This window comes from Falco biarmicus, chromosome 11 (assembly GCF_023638135.1).
Source record: "Falco biarmicus isolate bFalBia1 chromosome 11, bFalBia1.pri, whole genome shotgun sequence".
NCBI lineage: Eukaryota > Metazoa > Chordata > Aves > Falconiformes > Falconidae > Falco > Falco biarmicus.
Window position 1 is genome coordinate 27,859,123 of NC_079298.1, and position 22,033 is coordinate 27,881,155.

The window sequence follows — 22,033 nt, forward strand, 5'->3', positions numbered from 1 at the left end:
TCAGTTACACAAAGCACCTGCATAGCACTATCTTGCTGATTCACATTTTCCTTCTCTACTTCCTTCTATATAAATGAGCCCAACTGCCCTTGTATCTCTGTTTATTAAGCCAGCTTATTAAATTTAATTAGCCAGCTTATTGCAGAATATTTTTAGCAGGGGAGGCAGGTGATAGGAAGTTTTATGGAGCATTCACAGAACTGCAGGATGCTCTATAATTACAAGTAAGCGACTGTTACGAGCTCACCTCAACAGTGAAAAGCACTGAACTTTCTTTCAAAAGCAGATAAAAGGAAGTCACTTGGCCATGAGCTCTAAGAAGTCTGTGCTGCTGCTAGAGTAACATTAGGAAGTTTATTCATAATTCTTAGTAAACAGACTTGGAATTTTTCATTATACATTTTCATTAGAAAATTCTAATTTAAAAACATTACTTCATAGAATTGCACCTATATTAATGAGAAAATTCTCTCAATGTAATTTTTTAAGTTGAGAGAAATTTTCTGGTTCATTATCAAAGATGCAGCTCAGTCAATGGCCTCTCACTCCAGACTCACCACAGACCTCTGCAAGGTTTCTCCTCATGCTCCTGCTCTGCTTGATGCTTTTAATTTTCTAGCTGTTTCCTATCAGTTGTTCTGGGAAAAGCCTCTCGTGTCTTTTTTTTTTTTTTTTTTATTCCATTAACAATGCAGATATGTACATTACAAGCAGACATCCCCCTTCTCATGTGTGGGTTTCCCTGTTTGCGTACACCCGTTGTTGGAGTTGTGGGTGCCCCAGCTTTACGTGTATGCCTGCTCCTCCCTACATCTCCATGTGCTGGTGAAAAAACCACCAAGGTCACACACAGACACCCAAGTGCAGGTCTCTGCTGCTGCACCCTGTGCTGTCGCTGCCACAGCTGAGGGCAGGCTGCTTCCGACGCCCACGGGGAGGATGCTCTGCCTGGCCTTGGCAGAGGTGACTCTGTCAGTGGAGGGATGTTGGTGTCAACTAGGTTTTGACTGCTGCTGTTTGCACTCAAAGATCTCTTTCCTCCAAGTCACAAATTTTAATGCTGTTTTTCTCAGGATGATGACTTCTTTGTTTCAAAAATCTGGTTGTAATTCCCGAGTTCCTGTTGAACCTGGCTGATGGTAGTGGGTTTTCTCTTTAATGTAGTCAATTTTGGGCAAATACCATGCAAACATTTTTGTTTTAACATGCTATCCAGAATGTTTTCCAAGGGTGGGCCATGCAGACACCCCAGGAAAGAACACTGAATAATATCACGTTTGTCCTTGAGTAGAATGAGAAAGTACTTGAAAGCTATTTTGCAGAGAAGGCAGAATGGCACCCTCAGAGACCTGCTACGTTAATAAACTTTCCTGATTACAGAGGATAAGTTCACTAAGTACTTGTGCACAGTAAAGAATTTCAGAAGCCAGTGCAGAGATAACATGCTTTTTTGTTAAACTCCTTGCCACACTGGTACGGCCATGTAGTTTTAGCTCAAAGCACGAGCACAAGAAAGCTGCAAACATCTGTGAGAGAAGAGGTAAATTTACTGTTTGACTGCCTCTATTGTCACAAAACCTGGGACACAGGCTGTGGTCCAGCACTATCAGGCATAGTGGTAACCACTGCTGTTAGCACGCTTGCATAAGTAAAGGTGGATGTATGAACTTCTTGTGATCTTCCTCCATCATGGTCATGGGTAGTCCTGGGTCCTCAGGGTCTGGGAATAACAGGAGTTATTTTCAGCACTGGATAGCTGGAGGAGGGGCGGAAAGTACTGGCTAGCCATAAACAGTTCATGTAATTTATTTAACATAGAGTTCTGGTTAGCTGTTGACAATTTGATGTATATTTTACGTAACAGAGAAAGGAAAACTTTTTTGTTTGTTTGTTCTTAAGGAGAACTTAGTGAAATATTCAGGGAAACATAGCAAAGAGGTTTGGACATTATGTCTGGGCATATTGTTCTTAAATGTCAATACATACCAATCTACATTTGCAATGCAAAAAAGGTAGCTTGTGAATTCCTGGAACAACTGCTGACATGGTAATGTGGGATGCTCCTAGTGTGATACTACAGGTTTAAAATAATAAAACAAACCAAGCAAAGAAAGAAACAAACAAAAAACCCAAACAAATATCAAAATGCTAGATAATCTTTGGGTCTTGGACCTGCAAATGTTGAACCCAGCTGCTTTTTGGTTGAGTTTCTCCCTAAATTGCATTATCTTTGACGTTTTGTGAAGAAACAAGTATCCAGAAGTGGAGGTTCTTGCCCAAACAGGGTTGTAGGTTGTGGACATAGTGCTAGTCTCAAACTGGCTGTGCTTTGTGGGTCCCCTTGTCACACGTGAAGCTGCAATATCAGATCAGATCCCATCCTGTTTTCAAAAAGATTTTGTTAAATGCTTTGCGTAGCCCTAAAATTTATTGACTCTTTGGAATGTTTTTTTACATTAAACATTAACAAAACTAAAAGGACCTGAGCCTACTTACAGAAATCTGCAGATAGATGCTTGCCAACCTTTGCAAAACGTCATCATATGATATTTGACTTTGTCTAGTTACAGTTGTTAGCAGAAGTGTTGAAGGACGTTACTTGTCCCTTGTAAGATGAGGGTTTGATCCTAACTGGCACTTTTTAGCATGGAATAGCCTCTGAAATCTGGTAATGTGCTCTCTAACATGTGAATTTTATTCCTCCTTTATACTTCTGCTTTTTTTTTTTTTTTTTTTTTGCTTTGTCATAGAGTTGTCTGCTGTTCCTGTTGCTTCTCCTTTGACCTACAGAAGTTGAGTTCACTCTCCTATCAGTTCACTAGAGGCATCCAGGCACCTGACTAATTGTCAAAGCAGATTCAAAGGCACTTGTAATTGGTGAAAATATGGAGACATTAAAGAGGAAAGCACATCAGCTTGCCACCTTGAAACAATGACAGGAATTTGAACTTGTGTATTTCAAATTCACATACATTTTGTCTGGTTTTATTTGGCTTATAAGTACTATGCTATGGATAAAGTTTCATTGTATCAGATAGACACAATTTAAGTTCTGAAGTACGCACTGAATGTATGATACTAAAGTATTAGATAGGTAGATATGCAGCTCAGTGTTTCAATGGATCTTAATCTGTATGTTGGTCACATCAGCAGTATTTACTGCTACAGTGGTGAGAACGGTAAGCAACTGAACAGGAGAAGGAAGCAGATGAAATGTTAGGGACAAAAATAGCTGAGAAGTCATGTCAGAGTGATTGGAAGATAGAGCATGGGGTTTTTTTTTTGGTGTTAAAGGATGTAAAAAACGAAGGCAGTTTCCCACCACCGAAAAGTGGTGATCTGTTTAAACAAGTTTCGTTGCCAGCCATGTCAGGGGTCTTGTGGTTATGGGATGACACTTAAGCACACCGGGTCTAATTTGTGGCTCTGCTATGGATTTCCTGTGTGAGTTAGAGCAAAACTTAGTCTTTCTGGGTTCATATGTCACCCAGGCATGGGTGTCTGCTCCTCTTGAGATATAGTCGGGTATCTGCAAGTCTGGGCAGCACTGGCAAGTATGACACAGGACCTGTGGGAGCCCTGTGGTCTTCTGAGGTGATGAATGAAGATCAGGTGACACATCAGGGGATGTCAGATGGCATTATATCACTGTGTGTGGTCAACTGAGTTGAGTCATCTATCTTTTTTGACACCTGTAAAATGAAGGAAGGAGGAGTTGCTTCTTGCTCCATTTAATTTCTGTCCTCACTGAGATTGTAAAATTAGCTTTCCAGAGGCTCTATATGATATAAAGAGACTGTGTGACCATAACATTCCAGCACTTTTCCTGAGCGTTCACAAAAATAATTCCGTTGCTTAAGTAATAGCAGACAGACAAAACAAGCCTGCCAACCCTGTTACTGAGGTTTGAAAGACAGAATAGTAAGGTTACGTCTGAGAAAAATTGAATGTAGAGTAGTAGGGTGTGAACATGGGCTGTCACTTTATTCACTTAAAGGGGAGATTTTTTTGTTTAAGTTCTTTAATAAGTAACAATTTAAGCTTTATTAGTAGCATGAAAGGAAATCCATTTTACTTTTTCTTCTAATTTAGTCACCATTTCCATCCCTGGTCAGTACAATGAGAAGTTTTGTCCTGTTTCCATCCGCTTTAGACACTGGAAGGCACCAGTGCTGTGCTCTGCCTTTCACCATCATTGAATGCCTCTTCTGCGAACCACGGAGAAACCTTCCCACCTTCAGTCTGGGCTATGGTGAGCAAATGGAGCCCTAGATCTTGTAAAGGATCTGCAAGGAAGGCAGAACCTATCATCATTCAAACACATGCACAAAAATGCAGAAAGTGCACCTGCTTTAGCCACTGTAAGTGGCAAGAACTGAAGTAAAAAAAAAGCATTTCTACAGGATTTAGCAAATGTGCTGTAGGTAGTAGAACAACATAGATCCAAGAATAAGGAGAAAATGTAGAATGAACCTTGGAACAGTTTCATGTCAGTAAAGACTAATTTTGAGTTTTATTATCAGAATGTCAGGATTTCTGTATTTCATGTAGTCCTGAGCTGAGTGCTGGTCTTTACAGGGGAGTTTTGTTCAGTTTAGGTGTCCAGCATGGGACAGGAAGGGTGAACTGAAAAGGTTATTACTCCAACTTAATGGGGATCTGAAGTGAATTGGTAAGTTTTATGAAGCTGTCAAAGGTACTTGGCCTGGGTTTGATTGGGGTTTTTTAGGTGGTTTGTTCATAGCCAAAGCGCATGGATTTTTGGCAGCTTCAGGCAGACTGACCCTGCACCACAATTAACAATGGATAAGCTTATCTTTCTTTTGGGGAACACCTTTTAAAATGTGGGTTTTCTTTTTGCTTTATTGCTCCTTAGACAATTAAAACCAGAAAAGTATATTTTTCCTTGTTTCCTTTTCTACAGCTTTATGTATGTATATAACAGGACTGCATTTACTGTCCTCCTTATTTACACTTCACTGAAGAGATGAGTGTAAGACTATGCTTCCCCCATACTCTTACAATGTCCCATCATTAAAATAGAGTATCAGATAGGTCCTGAATGTCTTCTTGCCTACGCAGCTTTTTTTTTTTTTCTTGTTTTAATCTCACCATGAGATTACAAATATCGAGAGAAATGAGTAACACAAGTCCCGACTGATTAGTCAATCTTTTAAAACGGAAGCAGAAGACTTCCACCCAGAACCACACTACAGAGGAGACCAAACATACAAAAAGGAAATTGAGGACAAGTAGTCTGAAAAACTGCGTTCGAGACGTATGTCCCACGTAACCACATGCTCTTGCCAGACAAACCCAAATCTGGTCTTACGCACTGTCTCCTCAATATGAATAAATTAATATATTTAATAGATCCTCATTACATCTTTTGGGACTGCTTTTTCCAATCACACTATATGTAATTTTCTAAAAAGAAAAGCATATTCTTCTGTTTACTTATAGTGTGATGGGTTGTAGTTCGTGCCGGGTATTATCAATCAGACTGTGTATTTTCAGTATGTGTAATCCAGTTTTAATGAAAATACTATTCCCTGACCTTAACAAATATTACCACAGTTAATCCTGAGAAAAAATACTCTGATGTATGTTAAAGACCTGGTCAAATGAATTGTCAAATGAATTTTTAACTCAGTTATTCTAGCATTTGGATCTAAGGATGACATAAATTTTAAGCCTGGCATTGAAAGAAACATTTTCAATATATTTAAATGACATTTTTTTAAAATGCATCCACTGTTTTTATTATTGTATTAGAAGCCCGAGATAAATCATGTAATCTTGATTTATGAACGCCAAAGGTAGCATATAAAAGAAGACATAACTGATCAGTTCTTAGTTTAAACTTTTATAATTCCCATTTAAAATTATTTGTACGTGACATTTAATTTTGCAGTGAGATGTAATGAGATAAGATACATTTTGAGATACCATACAAATCAACAATTTCAAGGAAAAGAGAAATAGGAGAAACTGCATACACTGCAGTACCAGTTCTTGGACTTGAAAGTTAATGCCTCCCTCCTAAGATTCTCCTGTCTCCCTCCCCACAGAAATATTGTAAGGTTAAAAACTAGATTTTCAGAAAGGTTAAAAACTAGATTTTCACCAAGTCACCAAAGCCTTGGGTTTTCTGTCCTTTCTCCCTAGTATAATATCTGCCATGTACCAAACTTCTGTGCTACCTAGGGAAGGGTAATAAAGCATTTCCTTCGTGCACAGCTGCACATGCAGGCTTGCAGAAGCACCCGTGAGCACTTACCTCTGGTAACACAAATGTCTAAGAAAAGAGAAAAGTTGGTTGGGATACTCAACTGATATGTGTTTTAATCTTACTAATATGTCTATAGACACTATTAAGTTTACTAACTTTTGCCTTGGACAAGATTACACAAAAGCTTAAAGAGAATGTCAACCAGTCATTGTAGCTGTTTGTTTGGGTTTTGTTTTTTTTAATTAGGCATGATGGGGACGAGGCTGTCCTGGTTAATAGAGCTATGACTCCATTTGTAAGCGAACTTGAAATTATGTATAAGCATTCATATGCATTCCCTTCCATATTAAATGCACCCTAACCTGGCTTTATACAGTTGTATTTAAAACCCATAGTTTAATTTCTCACCTCAGATAATAAGGGAAAGAGAGATTTTATCTCTAACAAATGAAATATCTTGGTAATATGACTTTGTTTTGTTCCTATAGTTGTTCAGCTCTCAGGCCTCCAACTGACTTCACTGGGATCTGCAAAACTGTAACTCTAGAAATGCTCCTTAATCAAGTTCATTAATCATTAGTGCCATTGCCAAGTTCTTACAAATCCTGCTGACAATGAAACAACATAACTGCCAGAAGCTTAAGACTGTTTCTAGCTGTGAATAGCAACTAGTGTGTATCGTAGAATAAATGTTAACAGCCAGGGTGTTCTGCCTTTTCTCTTTTTGAGCATTATTTGATTAATGTTCATCTGCTCAGCTTGCATTCAAAAAGATTTACTGATGGGAAAAGACGTAACAGGCACAATCCTACAGTTTCATGTACCCCATGAATAGCAATAAAATAATTGATTCTGCTGATTCTGAAGTCCATGCGAGTAGTTACAAGGTTTGTAAGTTTTATAGTAGGCCCTACAGTAATTCTAGATGTTAGATCACAGAGGTAATGATAAGATTGTAAAAGGCTTAAAAAATACTTGCAAAAGAAATTAATACAATAGATTCAGAGGTTTTAAACCTCCTAAAGACCTTGATGATCTAGTTTGATCTGCTGCAAAATAAGGGCTTTAGAACCGTGTGCGAGTAAAACATTCTCTAGAATGCTATCCGGTTTCGATTTAAAGTCTCCGTGTAAGTCTAACATGTCTTAGCGTGGTGTTGGCATTAAACAGCATGTCTCATTATAGTTGGGACTTGTCTTGCTTTTGTATTTTTATTTCAATTACAGGCTGTGATGAAGTCATTTGTTGATTTGTTCCTTGACAAATTAATCAGGTTAAATTTCTTTGTTCTTTTACTAGCAAGGAGACTGCTTGACCCCAGCCCTCATTCTTTTTATATGCCCCTTACATTTTGAAATGGTAGTTTTAAAATACGGAAATCAAAATTAGGTATGAGGGCGTATTTATGGTCTACTTTGTATGCGACGACATTAATACCTCTCTATGAATAATCAAAATACAAAACTGAACTTCCTAATCACATTTGTAATGCAGAAAAATAGGCACATGTGTGTAGATAATATATTTTTTTTATATAATACAGATTTTTGTGTTACGGTCTCTTGGTATCCTCTCACTATGGGTAATGTGTAAGCAGTGCCTGAATTAGAAAAAAATGCAGTTTTGTACATGAAGGGCAGGAATACCTTTCCATTTTTTAATTCTGCAGACCTCTTTTCAAAGGAAACTGCAGTTCAAATACCTGCAGCGCATGCGTACGCTGGTCGCTGTTTGGAGACGGTCCCATTCGTTTTTCAGTATTTGGAGATTCTACAGGGCAGCGCGTGTTTTTCAAAAACATTTTTAACAAACTGAAAATGCCTTATTGATATTTTTTCAAAAAGGACACTTTTTCTTATATGCCGAAGTTGAAAAGAAGACTTCTCAGTTTTCCCTAGTCCTTTAAATAAGAAATCTCTTGTCCTGATTTTTAAGGCACATAGTGCAGGCTTTTGTTAGTTTGTGATGGGGGATCACATAAATGTTGTCATTCCTTGATGATAAAAGTGTCATAAAATCTTGTGGAATATGAAGTCGTGGAAGGACAGCTATGATCAGAAATGATCGCATGCATTTTGAACCATTCCCCATCTGAAGAACCAGAGAACGTGAGGAGCTGCCTAAATATAGGCACTGTAGGTACCCTAAAATATTGAAGGTATAGGGCTGTCAGCTATGGCACTGAGCCTGCAGCGCTCTGCCCTTCTGAAATAGCAGGGGCAGGTAGGATCCCATTCAGCATGTAAAATAGCACCAAATGTTTATATTTAAAAATTTAGATCTCTCCCCGGATTTTTTGGTCATCAAAATAGGGGGTGATGGTCACTGTATTTTTAATCTAAGATTGAGCCTTGAGATCAGTACTCTGGGTCTTTACTGTTATTATTCTACAGTTCTGGCTGAATCTGAGCACTCGATACTGTTCCTGTTTGGAAGCCTTTGCCCAGTGGTATCTGAAGACTGAACAGGCTCTTTTATCAGAGCAGAAAAGCAGATCAAATTCTCTGTATATATAAAGCCTTGCTGTCCCCTGCTGGTAACTAATGTAAACTCTAATTTTTTGAAACACCTTTTTACAGTCTCCTCTGAGCCCGCATTCCTGCAAGCTGCTGTTCTTTTTGTCCCTTGGATCCTCGGTAAAGTGTTTGTGTTTGTCTGTTTTTTGCGCCTGTGCTTGAGTGATCTGGCTCGTTAAGGCAGAGTCCTCAAAGCCAGTGGTTCCACCAGTGCCTGCTTCTGTGTGTAACTGGGTAAACAGGACTGAACCCAGGTTCTACTCCTGGATGATCTATTCTTGATAAAGAGCGAAATTACCAAATTTGTGTCACCGGGAAATGAAGTCTAGTTATGTTGCCTTCTGCCTGCCGGAGCACCTTGCACAGTAACCCTGTTAGCTTTCAGCCGACTGACGCAGCCAGACGGAGCTGTGGTCCTCCTGGCTGTGTGAAGCGGGTGACTGGGCAGAGGCTGGTTCTGTTCACCGCTGACAAACAGCGCCCGGTGCCCCTGAACCGCCCAGTGCCCCTGAACCACGCGCCGCTTCTGCTCTTCCGTGTCTCGCCAGAGGTCTGTGGGCAGTGGGAGGGAGAACGCATGAAACGTAAGGGTTGTGGGTGTAAGAAACGGAGTCTTACATAAGGGTGAGGTGGTAGGTGGCAGCAGGGCAAGACTTTGTGGTGTTGAGAGTAGCAGAAAAGTTTCCGTAGGGAAAGCGGGCTTCACTGGTTCCAGTGTTCTCACCACAACTTGTTAAAAAGATGCCATTGCAAATGCCATAGCTAGACTTTTACTTCTCAGTCTAAGAAGGGGATGCCTTTGAGCAGGAAAGGGGATTGTGTACCAGGCAGGGTCAGGGTGGGCAATTCAGGAGTGTCAAGGAGGGGAACCCAGCGGGCTGACTTGGGCAGGTATGTTGGCAGATGCTTTCTGTGCAAGTCACTGCCACCTTTCTGTCTTATGAGGCAGCCCTTAAACCCTGCGGCTATGGAAATATCGCATCTATACATCTATATATAGATGAAGAGGCTCAGCTGTGGGCCAGAGTGCTACCTCCATTCTCCCACAAGTCAGACAAACCAAAAAAAGCATCTAAGGCCATCGAGTCCACCCCCACGCTGAGTAGCATTTACCCTTTTGTGGGTAGAAGGGGCAGGCAGCGGATCACATCATCGGAACTTCAAAGACCAAAATACCCCAAATTAAGAAAAAAGGGGGGCGGAAGTGGGGACAAATGGTCTGGGGTTAAAAAAAAAAAAAAAAAAAAAAGTTAGTAGGAACTTCACTGTAGAAGAACTGAAACTACTGCTTTTATAGAAGAACCCACACCAGTCAGACAGACACCCCTTAGTCGCAAGATAAGCAGTATCTGGAGTGAGGGGGACTGGAGATATGTGTACTGTGCTCTGCATGCACTTCATATGTCCCAACTTAGTCTGTAAACCACTGGTTATTTGAGACAGAGAGGGGAAACGTGGTGGTGATGAACAAAATAAATTATTTTTTCTTTCCTCTCCAACCTTGTCCCGAGAAAATTTCCTGAACACCTTTTTGAAACATACACTTTTCTTTAGAAAATCTGGGGGTTTGCTCAGAAGTTTCTATCAGAAAGCTTTTGTTGACAAATCCTGCCCAGATTTAATCACCTGACATGCAGAAACAGGGGTTTGCAGGCCATTCGTTTTTATATTGATTGCAAGTTCTGAACTTGAAAGGATCCTGCATACAAAGCTGAGGAATGAGGTACAAGTAAGTTGAGAGCAAAAATGTTCAGTTACAGGTGCACCTGCTGAAAGCCTTCTCCAGCTTTGTGTGCGACCTTTCCATGCTCCATTTTGCCAATGGTTTGTGTATGGCACTTTACAGCTTCCTTATCCAGTCCACTGGGGCAGCATTCAGCCTTTATTGTAGCAGAAAGAAAAAAAAAAAAAAAGCACAAGGAAGTATGTATACAGGGGGTCTGTCGGAGTTTGAAGACTCTCACTGAGCCTTCACGGTTTTCTATTCCAGTTCTGTGTATACAAGCAAGCGCATACAACTTTGTGATCGTACCCTTACCACTAACCCTGTAACTGCAGGAGCACAAATGGAGGAAATGGAGTTTTCACCCATCTCCTTGCGTAAATCTAAACTGATTTCTAAGACCGTTTCAGAAGAAAGCTGTATTTCTGTTGCTGTTGTCCTTAAGCAGTCATGCCCATGTTTTCTCCTAATGTTCCTTCTCTTCCTCAGACTTCTTCACAGAGAGGCACTTGGCTTGCTGCTCACCAGCTGTGAGGTGAGCCTGTCTTTGAATAATTTCTGAGCTGGTCTCCTTCCTCAAGGAGATGACATGTGACATGGTCTCTCGCAAGCGTACAGAATAAAATGATAAATGGGAGCTTAGTGTGTTAAGGTTAAAGAAACAGTTTAAGAAACATTCCTTTAATTAGCTCTATATATCTTCCTTTTCTGCTTCTTATCATGAGTTATGACTTATTTAATTTAACATCAAGGCATGGGCTTATAGCTACCATAAATGATGTATATTTGCAGAGATTATTTAACAGGTTACAATCAACATTGCCTTATAGAGTATGCATGAGAATGGAAAACGAATGTCCCACGTACATAAGTGCCTACTTAGTGGAAAAACATTCTACTATAGTAACAGGCTGTGACACTCACTGGTAGCACAGTAGTGTGAGCTTTCAAATGGTAACCTTTAAAAATGTGTTAAGATTATTTATACAAGTCTATTATCTATTAAAAATCTATTAAAATTATATATATCTGTTAACAATTAAAATTGTTAAGAAAATAGTAAAAAGTAAAGTATGTATCTGATTTATCTATTAGAAACTGGTATCCATCAGAGTGTTTCAGGAGAAGGTGGTTTTACCCCTGTAATCACCAGGCAAGCACTCCTTTGTGATCTTTTTTTAATCTGAGTGTGAGGTAGAGAAGTGGCACGGGTACTTGGGTGGAGAGATGAGAAAATGTGACAAGGAGATTTCTAAACAGAGAGTGTTCTTGCGAGGGTTTACATTTTCTGTTGCTTTATATGTTAGCCTTATGCTTTCTCTTCAGTTTGACGCAAATGTCTGATCTTTCGGCGTTTTTGTATTTCATTGCCAACCTTAGTCAGTATGTGCAATACACAATCCCAACGCTTTTCCCTTTGGGCTTCAGCTGGAAACTAGAAGGCAGGGTGCTGGAGGAGAACTAGACCTCGCAGAGCCAAAAGGCCTTGGTTCAAATTGGCTCATTTATGCCTGACTTCTGTGCCAGTTTTTAATCTTTTTTTTTTTTTTACACTATGGTGATGCTTGTAGTTAGCGAATAACAGGAGCATGTATGAGTTCGAGCTGGAACATGGCAAGCTGCTTCAGATTTAAAGCATTCATTTGAAGAAACCCAGAGCTTCTTCTTACACACAATAAACAACCTGTTAACTACCATTTTCAAACAAGAGACACTCTCCTTCCTGCTCTGTGTTTTCAAATCAGTCAAAGTGGTGAGAGATAAATCTGTACCTAAACTGCAACACCCTGAGAAGGACCTAAACCAAAGCACAAAGTCTAAACAGATGGTACATCTTGTTTAAGAGCAGAAACCTCATTTCCTGCAGTGATGTGGAAAGGAGGATGAAGATGGCTGTGGGAGAAGCAGACCAAAAGGTCTTTGAAACTGTCCTGTTTGTTATACTTTGGTGTCTCCAAAAAGATCAAAGCCCAGGAGAATACAGCGGGGCTAATTAGCCACTGGCCCAGCAGGTCACCTAAAATAAATGCTTTTTCAGTCTGCTGTCTCCAGTCCACTTAGTGGTATCCAGATTTCTGGGGGGTTTTTTGCAAAAGCTGATCTTTACCATGGCAGCTCAGTTACACGCCTGTATGCCTTCCAGAGTTTTCCATGCCTTCCTCTAATCTTAACAATATGAGAGCAGAAGCTGCTGTCTTCCCAGCATCACCTCCCCGCACCTCTCACCAGCTCCCTTCTCTGGGCAGCCCTGTGAGACAACAGGGACAACCTGGGCTCCTCCGTGTCTCCTTGTTCCCTCTTGTGCTGCTGATGCCGGCCGGCTCCCAGCAACCTCCTGAGCTTGTGCCAGCAGCCATGTGGTTACAGGAGCTGTCAGCCAGCCCTACCTGGCAGATCTACCTGGTGGCTTCTCCCACCGCTCTGCCTCAAAAAGAGGTTTGCGTTTGCTTCTGGAGCCCAGAGTTGGAAATGCTGTTGCTGACTTGTCAGCCTCAATGGAGGTGGGAAATTCTCTTGTTTGTGCCTTTTTGCTTCCCAACTTTGACAATAGTTGAGCACATGCATAACTATAGACTGAGAAGATTCAACAGGTGAGTTCTTGAGATATATATATTTATAAAGTGATTTTCTAGTAGTGTTAGAACACCGATACCCAGCTTCCACTGAAATACATTTGACATTTACTTCAAATATCCTATAACTAAGACCCATAAATCCATAAAGTATTCGAATTGCTGGGAGGATGCAGGCAGTTCTGAATGTAGCTCAAACCCCAACCACAGCAAATGCTAGTTCTTCTAATTTCATTTTAAAAATAGTCATCCACAGTCGTAATGCCAACAGTGCTATCTAAAACACTGCCACAAGGTGGTACCACAGTATTTTGTAAGATGTTGAAATCACTGTATCAAAACAACGCGTTTCTAAATATAGGTGTAATGTAAAATAGCTTTAGATGCAAACCATGCCTTCATTTTGAGGTAATGCCCCTCAGTGCTGCAGAGATACTCGGCAGAACTTTGAATCGCTCCTGTAAATGCAGAGGCAGTTGGCTCCATCCGTCTGCCAGAGCTGACTGATTTAACAGGACACTGACATTTATAATGTGCTTTCCTGCCCTAATTATTGAAGATAGATTGCTTAGGTGCTGGAGGTTAAGCAGATGAAATATTTTCCTAAATTACTGCCTAAAAAAGCAAATTCATCTTGATAGATAAGTTTTGAGTTTTCACCTCTCCTCCCACGTTGGCTGCTGCAACATTTTTCAGTTCTTCAGTAAGGGCAGTTGTGCCTGAATTGTATCAAGACATTTCCCTGAAAATACCAGCATACTTAGGGGTCAGGAAATCTGGGCCAGTTTTGCTGTATGGGAATTGAGCACCAACTTTGGGTTCCGTGTCTGCTGTAGTGGTGGGGTCAACTTTGGGTTCAGCCTCCAGCTGAAGTGGACTACAGGCAGGAAAGAATAGTTTGGTGGTGAAGCCCGCCTGCTATGCCAGTGAGGATTTCTCCTCTGGTCCACTATCTATTTATTTTTCTAGTGAGTATCTAATCTCATGGGAATTCTGTCCTTTCCCTCAGGATAAGCAAGGAAAATTTCCTAACAAAGCCTCGATCTGTATCGTGCAGTTGTAATCCCGTCGCTCAGGCTCCTTGAATCACACTCCGTCTTCTGTTTTTGTGCTGCTTTACCACACGTGGTTCACATCTCCTTGACTACACACTGTATTTACGCTTGCCTCTTTAATGTTTCTTCATAAATCAAACATCTGTTGCCTTAATTTCCCAGTCGCTGAATTGCTGCCGATTCACTAATATCTCTTGGGTAGACGAGTGCCTCCAATTACAAAATGCCAGTGTGTGAGCATTTTGGAGAGCAACAGTTCTCTGCGCTGTGGATACTGAGAGTATTTTGAAAGGAAATGAATCCTAAACAGTTCCAGATTGTAACATCCAAGATGTGTATTGAATTCTAGGACCGCTCTGGGACCCCTACAATCCACGTGCTCTGCTTTCAGTCCTTGAACCAAAGCTCGGTGGAATGGGTTGTCCTTAATGCAAGACCATGCCCCTGGAATTTGATTTCTATACTCCTCATTGTAGCCAAAGCCTAAAGGGACATTGTACAAACATTAACTGCTGGTTCAGATCTTCGAAGGGTGGTTTTGATAAGAGTTAATACATACATCTGAATAAACAAGCTCTTACACAAAGGTGCACAATGTCTTTCAACAGTATTGGTAGATATCGCCTGCCCAATGGGCTGCATTTCAAGCTGTCTTCCCTTCAGTATATTAGATTAAAATTTATCAAGCCGACTTTCACTACATTCTTTCCTGCCATTATTCTGCTGCCTCTGTGCAGCTTCTCTGCAATTACATTGTACTGCCTCTTTTTTCGCTGCCTGCAGACTTCATTTGCATATGATTTTCCCTTGCTTTCATGTAATTGAAGAGCTTAAAGGAGATCTCTAATGGGCTGTAATTCCTTCTGTCATTTCTCTTTTTTCATTCAGACTGCCAAGAAAAGATCATTCCCAGGGATAATTTTAAATAAATGATTAACAAAAAGAAATAATGACCAAAGCACCAAAATAATATTGAAAGTTATTACAAAAATGAGATGTGAGATATAATTTTCTTACAAAATGAAAACAGATAATTTTGTGGCATAGACTGCAATGTTTCTGTAAGCACTTTGTTAAGCACCAACTCGTAGGAATTGTCTTGATGGACTTGAATTACCAATGCACAAAAACCCGTTTTCACCGAGGACAGCAAACTATGAATTAATTCATATTTCCATCCATTCAAAAGGAAACAAAACAAACAAATCCCCCTTTGTTTAAGAAAGAAAAAAATATTTATTTTCATAATTATTAAATCTGTAGATACACTTGACCCAAAACTGCATTTTTAGGAGATAAAGTACTTCATGGTGGTAGGCATTCCTTTTTAGTAATTCACTCCACAGAAACTTGTGGAGATTTTTAGGGGACCAGATGAACATTTTTTAAAACTGGAATCCTCTGTTTGTGCCTCCCTTTACCATTCCTCCAATTCTAATTTCAGTTCAGAATACAGACTTATTACCTAGTCATGCATGGCAAAAAAAAAAAGTTTTTATCCTAATAAAAGTGCTAGGACAAGCTCAGAAACTTAGCATTAAAAAACAACCGCAACCAGCAAGCATATTTTTAAAATATCCAATTTTCCTGTTTTAAAATCTACACAAAAATGCAGTGTGTTTCTGGTGACAGAATTGAGCTCCATTTTGATACGTCACTGTCACTGCAGAGACATCTACATAACGTGAGAGAATAACTGGAAAATGGCATAAGTATTAGAATGTATGAAGTATGATTCTTGGATTTATTTTAATAATTCCTGTGTCAGAATATAGAATTTCCAATACCGACTCACAATCAAAAGTGAAAAACGTTTTGAGGCTGTGAAAGGTGTCGGTATTAAAGAGTCTGTCTAGTCTGGAATATGTCGCACTTACCATTTGACATGAAAAGACATCATGTCACAAACCCCCTTTGATGCCATTTAACAAGCTATGTTTTTCATTTTAGCCTCTGAAAAGGCTCGGCTCTGGTGGGAAATACAATAAACACCACGGCTTTTGACTACTGCCATTTTAACCCATTACGACAGGCAAAGTGATTGCATTTAGATCAAAATCCAGTCCATTTGTTCTGGAAATTAAATTCAAATCAATTTGAAACTATTCATATTGTATCGTTGCTGGTGGTGCTTCAAGGCAAGTGGTAGCACTGTGCAAAGTGAGAACGAGCTTGAAGCAAGAGAAGTCCCTTCGTGGTGAGGAGCTTGGCTGAAAGACCAGGTAGACTGAGTGCAGAACTTATCAAAATATTAGTGATACAAGAAGTTATGTCGTTGTCTCAGTCCATGGCATTTTATCTGGTGTCTCCTAGCTTATGTAGTGTCGCTTTACAGCGTCAAGAACATTTGCTGAATTTGCCTACGTATCTCCTCTATTGAATGGAATGCTTTAAATAACAAACTAGTTCAACCTTTCAAAGGAGCTTCCCCTGTTACATCATGTGAAGAATTAGCTTTCTTGAGTTTGCAATACTTGTACTTCTTTACATTCTTTATCTTTTACCTATTTAGAAGCAAATGCCCCTTGAGCCCTGGGTGCCGGGTATTTGCTGAGAGGTTAGGGGCAGAAATATCAATCACTAGAGCAGAATTACTATTAATAACAGTATTTATGTGTGGTGGTAGTTTAAAGTCTAGGCACTCTGCAGCCTGTAGTTAACACAGCACAGTTATTCTATATTTCAGAGGGAGGAAAAGGTAATATATTTTTTAAAAGTGGATTTTTTGCCACTGGAATTTGGTGAAGGATTGAAAGGTGAATACAGTGCAGCTCACTGAAGGAGCTTCAGCCCAGGGATGATCAACCAGTGTGGGAGCCTGAGCTGGGTCATCTCTCTGTACCCTGCCTTGCTATGTTCCCCATGCTGTGCAGGCATGCAGGTGTTGCTGCCAACACAGATAAGAATAAGAAGGTTTTATCCAAAATACTAAACCATACATCTTCATGATTTCTTCTCTTCCTGCTCTCTTCTCTCTGTTAAAACACAATATTTAGAAGAAAGCGTAATACATTTGAAATTCCAGACACACAACTTATTTGAGGATTTTTTTTCTTTTTCCTTTCTTTTCTGGTTTATGAGCTTCGAAGTTATGACCGCCCTATTAGGAAAAAACTGTTTTCCTTGACTTTTTACTGAGGACATGCTTTTGTTTGCCTTTCCAGGACTGTTATGCATAGTAGGGAAACTATTCATCGAACTAAAAATAACCTACATGCAAACCTAAATGGAAACAGATATGGATTGAGAGAGAAATCCAGCTCTGCTCATTTTATATGCAAATAACTAAACCTATGCAATATAGACAGAAAAAAAATCAAGGAAATGTCTCATTGAGGACAGAGAAAAGATAACATCACAGCTAGAAACCATAGCAACAATATAAAATAAATAAGGCAGGGAATCATTTGCTCTAGTATAGTCTCATTTTTCTCACTACAGATCAAAGCATGCAGGGCCACATCTGAAATGGGTAAGAATACATTGAGTCTAGTTTCCAAGGCCTAACGTTATAGAAGTTGAAAAGCTGGGAAAAAATGGAAAAAGAAACTTTTCTGGGAGGTAGTTTTTTCCCCTTGTTTTTCAGTACAGTGAAAGGCAGGCAGCATGCTTCATTTTTCAGACCTATAATGTGCTTTGAAGTTCCACCAGCAATACAAAGTGTAATTATGATTCACATACAAAGATTTCAGTAATTTAATCTAACTGACCTTTCTTTGCAAAAGCCAAGCTATATACGGTAGGTTTCCCTTCCTTAGACGCTGCAGTAAAGTCCAGATGTAGCAGGGAGTCTTTCTGGTAAAAAAACAAACCAGCTGGTTTTAGCCTTTAGTCTTCAAAACTTTTAGATATTTTATATTTCTAGTTCAGACGCTGAACTGTATTATCTTGCATCTGATCTAACCGAGGTGAGCAGGGGCTCTCACTGGCTCACATGCCTTCGCTCACACGATTCCACACAAGTTGGAGCATTCCTGAAGGTGCGCGGTATAGAGGGAAGATGCAAATCAAAAATGTAATGAGCCAGCTCTGATCCGCATATTCACGTTTGGATGAGTTGCAGCATTGTTAAAGCTGTGACAGCCTCTTTTCCATGACTGAATTTAATTTCAAAAGCTGTATCCTCTAAAACAGCTGAACTGGGTCAAGAGGAGAACCTCCCATAGACATCTCCTCAAGAGGAAGACCTTCATACATAGAAAATAAAGCTAGTTTAAGAATGGCACTGTTGCTGCCATGGCTGGAGAGAGCCGAGGGAGGAGAGCATGAGCAGGGTGTCGGTGTGCCATGGGGATAGGTCTCGGGTCTGACATCCATCCAAATGCCTTAGCAAAGCCCTGCAGTGAAAGCTGTGAACGGATAATCCGCTTTGACAGCTCTGTTAGCAGAGACAAATGCTGTACCATACCTACTTGGGTACTTGAACAAAAGTGTTATCTGGTACGGGTTGATGGGCACACAACCCCTCCCAGATCATGCAGGTTCTTAGCATGATGGTTGTCTTATCTAGCAGCAGGCGCTGCTTAAGGGGTTCTGTGTTCTGAACTTTTTTCTTTGGGTCGAGATCAAAACAAAGGTCTAGGAGGTTCTTGTGCAAAGCCTGTGATTATGTGTGTCTGTTCAAGTACATTTTTGCATTATGGTGCTAGCAGAGAATTTTCTGACAAAACAGAAAATACAGGGTCCTTGTCTCCACTGTTCACAGAAGTGTGCTGAATTTAGCAAACCTGTGACGAGACATAGGTACGGGGCTCACAAAGTCCTGTCTGCCTATTAATTGGGATCCTGTGTTTCAGAACAATACTAATATCAGTCCTGTGTGGAGGACTAATTATGCATTTGTCATACTTAAGTATAGGCTTATTATTTTTGTATTTATATCTTGTATAGATATATATAATATATTGGAGAATCTTTTGTTTATTATATTATTGTGCCTTTAGTTTTAATTCTAGGACAGTCCCATCATGATGTGTGCATGATGGATCTGATGGGGCCTGTGAGTCTAGATGCTGTTGGTACTGTGTGCAGGAATTGAGATTTTTTTATTATTATTATTATTCTTTTTTAAAGAAATGTTGTGATCGCTTTGCATTTATTTCTACCATTTTCTATTTGGCAGTATTTTTTGTAAATCTACCTTTTTGTGCTGAAATAGATCGAATTTTTATATATAATTCTCAACATAATAATAATAATAATTCTCAGAATTAAGATTTTTGCCTGACTTGGACTTGTAAACAGAGGAGGGGAAAAACCCAAATAGCCATTTTGTAGTTTTCAGTGAAAGCAAGCGGGAGGCTTGGAGTGCAAACTTAGTTTCTAATGTAACTTTTTACAAGTGTTTTCTGTTTAGCTACAACAGCATTTTCTTTCTTTTTTTATTAGGGGCTAGCAAAAAAAATCACACCAAAAACTCCTTAAAAATTTAACCATAACTTCTGTAAGGTAATTACTGAATGTGTAATATTCGGTGTTAACAATGCTGTAGCCTTCTTTTCCCATCATAACCTAGAGCTGTTAATAGGATAAATAATTCCAGTGATGTGTTAGTGCCCAAGGTCATACAGGAACAGGTAATGTACAAACTTACAAGATTTTTTTCTCTCCACAAAATTTTTATCCAGGTTTTTCAAACTTTAGTGGCTTTGACAATGAAGGTATTACTCTGATGTTAAGTGGCTTTGCCCTGGATTGCCCTGAAGCCTGAACATAGATCCTGCCTTCCTGGAGTGTCTGCACACTCCCCAAATATTAAAGGGCATAAATATATTACATTTTAATGGAAGATGGAGGTAATGTCTCCGTTTCATAACTGCTGCACAACAGATTCTACAATTGGGCCAAGCTCATGCTGGAAGTCCTTGGTAAAGCTTTGGGATTTTGTCAAATTCAGTCTAAATCTTCTAAATCACGTTTTGGTGCCTAGCCTTTTCGTATGTCAAATTATCAGAGTTCGGCTGCTAGGCTGTGACCTCTTTTAGGTGGTGTAGAAGTCTGAAGAATTAGTTTTAGACCTAGAAAATAAAGAGCAATATAGACTACTGGCTCCCATCTTTCACAACTGGGTGTTTTCAGATGCTTTCTAAAACAGATCTTTAATAAAGCTTTAATAATATGTTATATTATAGAATTTTTCAGAAATTTAGTTTTTAAATTCCCAAACACTTCAATATGCTGTAGATTCTGTTTTATTGCATATGATATAGCCAGATAGTTCTCTTACGGTTGTAAAAATTAGTTCTGAATGTGCATCCAATTATATTGGATATTCATGAATTTATAGTGAAATTTATTTAAAGTTTGCAAGGTTTCATCTCATATTTAAGCATCTGAGGCAGATTAATAAAAATGTTAAATGGCTTGGCCAACAACAAAACTTTAATTGCTTTGTTAGCTAATTAAAACTAGTGCTATTTTAATTAGTTAGTTATGAAAAGATTAGTACTGTTACTTTACATTTGTGTCTCTGATAATCCCTAGAAGTGCCATTACTGTACATTTCTCTCAAAACATTCTAAAATAATAGAAGAAGTTTTTATACTATTCATGATGCTTTATTATGTAATTATTTAAGTGAATTTCAAATGCTAAAATGTTAAGAATGATTGCTCTTTTGACAGTAACTATGCTGTTGATCATAGAGAATCAGCCAGACATCGTGTGGACATGATGCTTCCTGCTGTTGGTTTTATATAGCTATTGGAATAATAACATGCATTATTTTTGCAAGTTTTACTATTTTTGTGTATATTTTTAGCTTCTGTTTATGCTGTGCTTTCAAACAGTCTTGTTTTAGAGACCTCTGACATCCATCTTTCTACCACTTTCTAGTTCTGTTTCTGAACGGGGTGAAGGCAGAAGTGTGTGAGTTTTAGAGGAGCACAGAGAGAGTTGTGAGATTTCAAGAGCACACATCTGAGGTCCCAAACGATCGGTAGAGAAGAATTTTTTGGCTTTCTACTTGCCTTGCTAAGAAAGGTGATGTGATCCCACTTCTTCCTACATGCTGGAATTTTGTCTTCTGAAAACGAGAATCGGATTTGTAAGAAGGGAAAATTACTTGCTACGTTTTTGAGTAAACAATATAATTTCTGCAGTTCTGACTGATGTCTTTACTGTGACTTTAACCAGCAGAAATCCCCTGGTGTAGAAAGGATACCAAGGCTGGGCTGCTTGCAGAAGTTGTGATTTTCCACTGAAGTATCATTGCAAAATTAATAGTAGCTGTGGGACGGCAAAACAAACCCACATCCTCCTTGTAGTTCAGCCTCAGCGATCATGCTAGTTTCTCTGTTTAACCACTACTACTAGGGAAGAAAGAAAAGAAATACAGACATCAAGAAATAAAACTAGGTGATAGAAAAGATGATGGGTATCAAGGACTAGATAGGTATGTTACACCCTACTTACCTACCTACCTATATAAGCTGCGACAGGATTTTAACTGAAGTGCATAATCAAAGGCAGGATATTGGGGCTTTCAGACCCCTTAAATAACCTTTATTTCTAAATTAATTAGTTCCTTAATGTAGTTTTATAAAATAGAAAGGGTCTTTTGCATAGAGGTTGTGATGGTGTCTAGAAGGCATGAACAGAGTTCCAAACAGGGAGAGATTCCTGGAGGTTTAAGGCAGCTCAAAAACAAAAGAATCAAAAGGATTGATTTCATGTCAAATGTAAGATTTTTCTTTTTTGTTTTTTTTCCAAAACTCTTACTGCTGTCTGTTGTGTTTAGAATTCTTTTCCATAGTGAAGATTCTTTCTGTCCAATCTGGTTTAAAAAATTTTGGTTTTCAATACTATGTTACAGCTCCATCCCTCACCTAAATATATGCAATAAATCCTCTAATAGCAATGAACAAGATCAGTGTGTGTATTTGGAGACACCTGAACCTACCATATCTTGCTTATTTGAAAAATAGCACCATGAC

At 39.3% G+C, this 22,033-nt stretch overlaps 1 long non-coding RNA gene across 1 annotated transcript in view; it reads left to right on the forward strand.

Annotated features, from left to right (window-relative positions):
- The window catches only part of LOC130157119 (uncharacterized), a 52,699-nt gene that overhangs the window by 13,214 nt on the left and 17,452 nt on the right, over nucleotides 1-22,033 (forward strand). The window lies entirely within an intron of this gene.